We start from the raw sequence: 8,278 nt of genomic DNA, 5'->3' as shown, positions 1-8,278 counted from the left end.
GTGGAAAAAGGTAGGGAACGATAAGTTGCATTGGCAGATGACTAGCAATGGTGAAGACAAAAGGTAACATTTTCACTCTTTTATTACTTTACTCTTTAATAAGTTACCAATTAATTTTGTTGAGTGTTCTCCTTTTTCAGTCACTGCTCATTCACTCCTTTGTTTCACTCTTTAATATATCACCCCAATACTGAAAAGGTTTTATTTTATGACTTGAAATAGGAAGATGATAAGAAGTTACCCATAAAGACTATGAATACTGAAAAAATGTAGTGTCTTTCTCTTTATTATGTGATATATTAATAACTCTAACCTAACTCTTCCATGTATTAACTTGTTGGATTTTCTTATGTAGTAGGAGTAAGTATGAATCTCCTAAGATGGTTTTAAGTATTAATGTTGTATATTTTGTCACAGCAAAGTACGACATTAGTGTGTTAAGTAGGAAAATAAGAACTGTGACGTTGGTCCATTCCATTTAGGTTCAACTCACTGTAAAAGGGAAAAAACAGAAGCAAACAAAAGAAAGAAACCGGATACTAAAGTTGTTGGAAAATTGTTGGACCCATTCACAATAATGTTGCAAAAACAATAACCATAAGGCAATACAGATATTACAATAAAATCTTTTAAGCAGTAAAAATATAATGACTTAGCTTTTTCTTCGCCTTTATGGTCAAGGGCCAAGTTAAGTCTTCTTGCCTGTTTCGGTACTCTTTAATTTCTCACAATAATGAAAAAGGTAGGGTACAGTTGTATGACTTTAAATAGGAAGATGATAAGAAGTTTTCCTTAAAGACTAGGAATAGTGAAAAAGGTGAAGTCTTGCTCTTTATTAAGGACCAGAGCCGCCCAATTATTTGAGTTATCTAACCATATATCCAAAGCTGTGAATTTGCCTGTTAGTCTTTAGCAATATTCTTCAAAATGTCTAACCTTCATCTTCCAAAATTTGCAAGTATGATGTCTTTTTGTGTTTTAGAGGTGAAGATACACGTAAAACTTTTGTAAGTCATCTAAGACGATGAGTGGTTGGAAACGGGAAAATCAATTTTTGAGGAACTCTTGCAAACTATAGAAGAGTCTAGATTTGCTGTTGTGATAATTTTAAAAAGCTATGCATCCTCAATATGGTGCTTTGAGGAGCTTGCACACATCATAAAGTGCAAAAATGAATTGGAGCAGATTGTGATTCCGGTCTTGTATGATGTGAGTCCATCAGTTGTGCGCCATCAATATCCCCCTTTCGCTGAGTCATTTTCCCTACATGAGGAAAATTGCAAAGATGATTTGGAGAAGGTTCAAAGATGGAGGGATGCATTTGCGGAGGCAGGGAAAATATCAGGGTATCATTTACAAAATTTCAAGTACGATTTCTTTCTTTTTCTATTTTGGTGCTTTCTGGTTTTTTGAATAAATGAAACTAAATACCCTTGTATAAAAATTAACCTGCTAATATATATCAATTATACTAGCTAGTCATAACTTTTTTTCTTTTTATAAACATGCATGTAAGCTAGGTATTACGTTTTTCTTATGAAAATTATATAAGAAAATAATCACTAATATATTACAATTTTTAAATTTATATTTTAATATGTCTTTTGAACATTCACTTCATTTTGCTTTAGTTTATCTAGAAAACCAATTGACCTATTTTTATTTATTTATTTATTATTACTATTTTTTATTTTTTTTGAAAATATAATGTTATTATCAATTTATATATGTTAGTTTCTAATTAGATTTAGTTTCTAATTAGATATAATTTATGCACATGAGAAAACAAACAGTTTTGATTATCTAGTATTTAGATCTAGATACCACATTTCGACAATCAAATCTGCCGTAAGAGGTAGAAATCTTAATCTTACTAATAACACAAGTCTTCTTTCAGTCCGTCTAGGAGGACCTTTAGATGTATTAGATCTCTTTAATTCTTATCTTGGAAAATTAGATTGATTTTCTTGCATCTCTTGAATAACTTATCTCGTCTTCCTTTTTTGAAAATTCCTTAATACTGGAATTATGAATCATTGATTGATATTTTCTAGCATATTGTTGTGAAATGTAAAACATATAGGCATGAATTATGAATAATTGATGGAAATTAATTTCTATTTCATCATCTAATACGTAGAGCTTATAATTTCTAGTAAATGTTAGTTTTACAAAAGTAAAATGTTGAACTAATAATAGTTGGGCAATTTGCAAGATTGCCCTTCGTTGGGAGTGGTCTTTAATTTTTGGCCCCTCAAATTGGGGGTCTTTAATTTTTGTCCTGCAGAATTTCGCAATGCAGAATTCTGCCCATGCTTAAGGCAGAATTTGTATGAACAGAATTTGTAAAATTCTGCCTTAGCAGAATTTGCAAAGGCAGAGGGCAAAAGTTAAAGACCACCAATTTGGGGGGGGGGGGGGGGGGGGGGACTTAAAGACCACCAATTTGAAGGGAAAAAATTAAAGACCAACCCAAATGAAGGGCAATCTGCGCAAAAATAAAATTAAAAAAATAATAGTTTATTTAAACTTCTGTGTCGTGTTATTATTGCCCTTCATTTTAACTTGTAAATGCATATATAGGTAAAACAATCTGAAGAATTAATCCAAACACAGTTTGCAGGATCATTGAATTCGTTTCACTAGTCTAATAATGCAATCACTTTGAAACATGAACTACACCGAAATAGCCACATTCTATAATCGCGTACCTGTTTCGGAAGTGTTCTTGCTTTCGGGAAGAATCTTCAATAGTATCACTTTGCAAGAACTTGAGAATTAGAGAAGGAGAAGAAATTTGTTTGGGAGTAGAAGAAGATTTCAGAGTATGTGTTTTCTGTAAACAAAGCTTCTTCTTATTATGAGGTTGAAACATCACAACGTTTAGGATTCCCTAAACCGTTGTGACCTCTTTTAATTATTAACTAATTAATTAATATATGACTAGTTATATATTATCTCTTCTCCTTAATATGGTCCCCGATTGACCCACATGGACCCAATTTCCTTCATCTCACTCACACATAGTGGGTCAACTCTCATTTCTATTCTCCAACATTCATACACCACGACTTGCCCTTCGGCTTCCCACGTGGCTTCTTCAACTTTCTGATTTCTCCATCTCTTTGAAGAACAAGCAGAAAATGTTGAAGGTAATTAACCCTTTCATTCAGACCTTATAGTATAATCTCCATGTCTTTCAGTATTCAGTTAGTTAAGTAGATATCCAGTTCAGTACCTCTGCAGTTTAGTAATCATGTATTCATTCTGCTCAGTAAGCATGTGTTCATGTCAGTTTAGCGATCACGTGTCTCAGCTAGTCAATTTCAGGTATCTAAGTTACAGAGCAAACTCTACCGAATTTTCCGTAGAGTCTCAGAATTAGCCGCGATTATAACCAAGACCATCATTTGAGGACGAATGATCCCAAGGGGAGATAATGTTACACCCCGTATCTTAGAACTAAGCTTAGACTTTTATCGTTCAGTTTTAGTGGAAAATCTGAAGAGTTGAACGTTTTGCAAAAATGGTTGACAGACATACTTCAGGCAACCATAACCCCTTGATTAGTTGGGAATTTGGAAAAAGTCTCTTAATGAAAGTTGTAGTACTTAGAAATATCTTTCCATCCATATAAATATCAGGCGAAACGGAGATTGGAGAAAGAAGTTATGAGCGTCACAAAAACACTCATAGGGACAGTCCACCTGCGTTGGCCACGCCACGCGGGAATGGTCCTTGCACATTGGCCACGCGTCACGGGCTTTGAGGGGGGGGGGGGGGGGAATCAGCTGCAGAATCTCGCCTGCATAACAGGCCCTGCGTTTGCCACGCGTCGCCAGCCTAATATGCGAGGGTCGGGTTTTCGCGTTTAAATTATATTTAAGCTTGGGGTTCATTCCCTAACACCTCTATTCACGAAAAATCATCTGAAGGCATGAGAGAACAAGTCCCAAGCCCCAAGAACCTTACAAGGTAGGTTCTATGATGATTCTAGGTTGATTTCAAGTCTCTAGTCGCTTTCTAACTTGAGTAAACCCTTCTAATCGTTAGAGTTGTGATTGGAACATTATTGTTGGATGTAGGAACCCTAGAACTCAAATTCAAGAGGATTGAACTTAAAAAAAGTAATGCTTCTACTCCCTAATCATTTATAATTGCGAATTGATGAGTTCTTGGGAGAATAGTAAATAGGTTTGGTAAAGAGAATTATATGATCTATGCTAGGGTTTTGGATTGTTGACTTGAGATTGTTGTAATCATATGGGTGATGAAAAATAGTGTTAGTATATCTATTTGGGATTGTCCACCTAGAAGCAAGAGAATGGGAATTGGGTGAAGCAAAACACCATTAGTAAGGGCTATAAAGTTTTATGCCCACCAAGTGTTTGATAAAATGCTTAGACAGACCAAAGCATGGATGACCAAAGCATGGGTATTATTGCTAATATGGAATCCCTTTGACTTGTACTGCTATAGATTAAAGTTGAAAGGGTTGACGAACGTTGTACTACGCTCAAAGGCCGAAATTAAGGTATGTGAGGCTAACTCTCTACGTTTGGGAATGTTAATGATTCTCCCTATGACACATTCTTTTACAACGTTACTAATTGCCTCAGAAATATTGTTAAGCTCAATTCTTTGAATAGTTACAGAACTTCTATTATCTAGTTTCGTAATTCATTCATGACTTTCATTCCGAACGTTGTGAGCTGAGTACATAATCAATATAGACTTGTGTTTGATACCTATGAGTCTCAGTCTAGAATACTCAGCATGTTTATAAATGGTTAAAGCTTCAGGTCTCATAATCAGTTCATGAATATGTCTCAGTTAATCATTTCTCAGTATGTTAGTGTTGTACTTTTCAGCATGAGTCTCAGTTATTTTATATAACTTGTTTAATGTTGAACACCTGTGTTTTGGGCCTAAGGCCACAGTTATGTATACGTATACTGGGCTTGAGGCCACAGACTTGTGCACTTATATTGGGCCTGAGGCCACAGATTATGTTTTCAGTTAAATAGGTGATTCTCCATTTGGAACAGGAAGTATTCTTATCGTTACTTCTTTTGTTCACTTCAGTTATCAACTATCAGTTATCAGATCAGTTTTAGTTTCAGTATTTATAGTTCTTTCTTTCTGTTGCTTTTATATACTAGTACAATTCAAATGTACTGACGTCCCTTTTTGGCCGGGGCCTGCATCTGTAATGATTTACAGGTTGATGATTCTGCTTGCTAGGACATCTCGCACCAGCTATTGGTGAGCCCCAGTCTTCCGGGGCATTATCCCTCTTTTCAGTCTTTATAGTATTTCAGTTAATAAGGTATGTCGAGTGCCTTATCCCGATAAACAGTTAGCATTTTCAGTATTCTTTAGAGGCTTCATAGACTATACTTGTAGTCAGTTAGATGTTTAGTAGGCTTTTGTGTTAGCCTTGTCGGCTACTTATTCAGACTTTCAGGCTTATTCAGTATTTTTGCTTTTATGATATTTCAGTCATACTATAAGTAGATCAACATGTGTTAGTGTTATTATCGCTTTCAGAATGTTTTGATATCACATGTTGATTCAGCCAGCTAGTTGGTTCGCTTGGTCACATGTAGTCAGGTACCGAGTGTGGCCATGGTTCGGGGCCTGACAGTGTGACCAGTGCATACTTCGAGAGCTTCATTGCTATACATCTGTTAGGAATATATAACATCTCGATCAATGAAATGTAGAGTAGAGTATAGTATGTTCTACCCTAGATCATTTATCATATCTTTCACAATCTCTTTGTCTTAGATTTGAGTTCATCATTATGTTCTTGTATCAAAGACAAACGTAAAGGACTGGTCAATGAACACAATTAATGTGATGATCTTCCTGTTCTCATGAATATCTTAATCTCAATTTGATATGCTTTTCAAGATATGTCTAGCCAGACCGAATCAAGCATGATCTCGTGGCAACATTCTAAGATAGCAAACACTGAATTGAATCTCAAGAAACTGATCAAAGTCATGAGTGTACATTGTGAAAAATTACTTATAATTTTCAGGGCTTCACACGATAGCAAGTAGAGATTAAACTTGTATAGCCCTTATGGGTCACTATATGCATACATGGTATGAAACATGTATCACATTATTGACTCCTTTTCCACGGAGCGTATGTTATTAAAAATTAAAAACCGTGCAAATGATAGTTCAGACAACTCATGTCTAACTTTAAGTTCACCAATCTTCTCAATCATTTTATTCATTAGAACTCACATCTGGCATTAAGAAGAGACTATTCATTAGAACTCACATCTGGAATTAAGAACAGACTAACTCATTTTAATCACATATATTTAAACATAAAAACAAAAACAAAAAATGACATTCTTATTATAAACTCCAAGCTCTCTTTTATCATCACTTCTAACAATAATTGGTTTATAATTGTCTCATCTCTATTTGTCACTTAGACAATAGAGGCGATTGCTTGTGTGAATAGGCCAATATTTTTGTTTGTCCGACATATTTCTTATACTAAAAATTTGTGTACTAAACATTAAAAAATTATACATGTATATGAACCAACAAGAATGGATAATTAGGCATGAACTAAGAAGATATACATACATTAGCATCTACGCAAACCCAATGACTTCACATATCTTTCATAAGCATCACATGTTATGGGTTTCGTTAATGAATCTGTTATCATTTGATGCGTAAATATGTATTTCACATTCACTTCTTTATGAAAAATAATGTCTGTAACAAAATTATACTTAATGTCAATATGTTTCGTCTTCCCATGGTACTTTGTATCCTTTGTGTAGGTTGTTGCAGCTTGACTATCACAATTGATGGTGACAGGTTCAATAACATTGTTATACACACCCAAGTGGACCAGAAAATGTTTAAGCCAAATAGCTTCTTGCATAGCTGCTGAAAGTGCTACAAGTTCAACTTCCATTGTCGATTATCCATGATTGCTTCTTGCTACTCCATGATATGGCGCCATTGTTAAGTAAGAATACATATCAAGAGGTGAATTTTCTTTCATCCAAATCTCCTCCATAATCAGCATCAGTGTATCCTTTGAGCTGTAGATCATTTCCTTGGTAACACAAAGAATAGTCGACTGTGCCTCTAAGATACCGTAATATCCTTTTAACTACTTTCCAATGTTCTTGTCCTAGATTAGATTGAAATCTGCTAGTCAACTCTGCGGCATAACATATATTATGTCTAGTACATATTATAGCATACATTAGACAACCGATGGCATTGGCATAAGGAACCTTTCTCATTCGTTCCTTCTCTTGTAGAGTTTGAGGACACATCGTCCGGCCTAAAGCTTCACTTTTAGAAACATGAGTGTTTATAGGTTTCCAGTCTTGCATATTAAATCGTTCAAGAACTTTCTTTATATAAGACTATTGTGAAAGAGACATTTATCTCTTTGAACAATTTCTTGAAATCTTAACTCCAAGAATATGTGACGCTTCACCCATATCTTTCATCTCAAATGTTAATGATAGCCACCCATTTATTTCTTTAACATACTCGATGTCACTCGATAAGATCACAAACTTATTTTTAGATATTTTGATGTACACACAATGGTTTTCATGAATCATAGTGAAACCATATGATATGATCTCCTTATGAAAACGTAAATACCATTGTCTAGAAGACTGCTTAAGGCCATAAATTGACCTACGAAGTCGGCAAACTTTATGCTCTTGACGTTTTTTCACAAAACCTACATATTGATCCATATAGATTTCCTCTTCTAGTTCTCCTTGGAGAAATGTGATTTTTACATCCATTTGATGCATTTCAAGATCTAAATTAGCTACCATTGACAAAATTAGCCTTATCGAGGTAAACCCCATAACAGGTGAAAAAGTTTTCTCATAATCGATTCCTTCAAGTTGTGTATACCCTTAGCTACGAGGCGAGCTTTATACCTTTCATTACTACCATCAGCCTTACGCTTTATTTTGGGAATCCATTTGTTCCCAATAGCTTTACGACCCATAGGTAGATCAACCAATTCCCACACTTGGTTTGATTTCATTGATTCCATTTCCTCCTACATTGCTTTTAGCCATTTATCCTTTGCTGGCATGTAAGAGCCTCATTTATATTCCATGGTTCTTTTTCATCTTCTGGAGTATCTATATAAATGCTTCATCTTCGATCTCAAGTTGACGACGGGGAATTTTTGGACGACTCGTTGGTCGAGGTTGAGATGGATAAATTGATTTATCAATTGGTAAGTTACTCTCACT

The 8,278-nt window shown here is 34.9% G+C and overlaps 1 long non-coding RNA gene across 1 annotated transcript; it reads left to right on the top strand.

Annotated features, from left to right (window-relative positions):
* Nucleotides 1–693: 693 nt before the first annotated feature.
* On the top strand, nucleotides 694–7,927 carry LOC132633820 (uncharacterized). The gene is made up of 3 exons (XR_009579845.1): nucleotides 694–1,367; nucleotides 5,224–5,329; nucleotides 6,818–7,927. It is a non-coding gene; the product is annotated as an uncharacterized LOC132633820 (long non-coding RNA).
* Nucleotides 7,928–8,278: the final 351 nt, after the last annotated feature.

The sequence above is a fragment of the Lycium barbarum genome, chromosome 3 (assembly GCF_019175385.1).
Source record: "Lycium barbarum isolate Lr01 chromosome 3, ASM1917538v2, whole genome shotgun sequence".
Taxonomy (NCBI): Eukaryota; Viridiplantae; Streptophyta; class Magnoliopsida; order Solanales; family Solanaceae; genus Lycium; species Lycium barbarum.
This window is presented reverse-complemented; position numbering and strand designations above follow the sequence as displayed.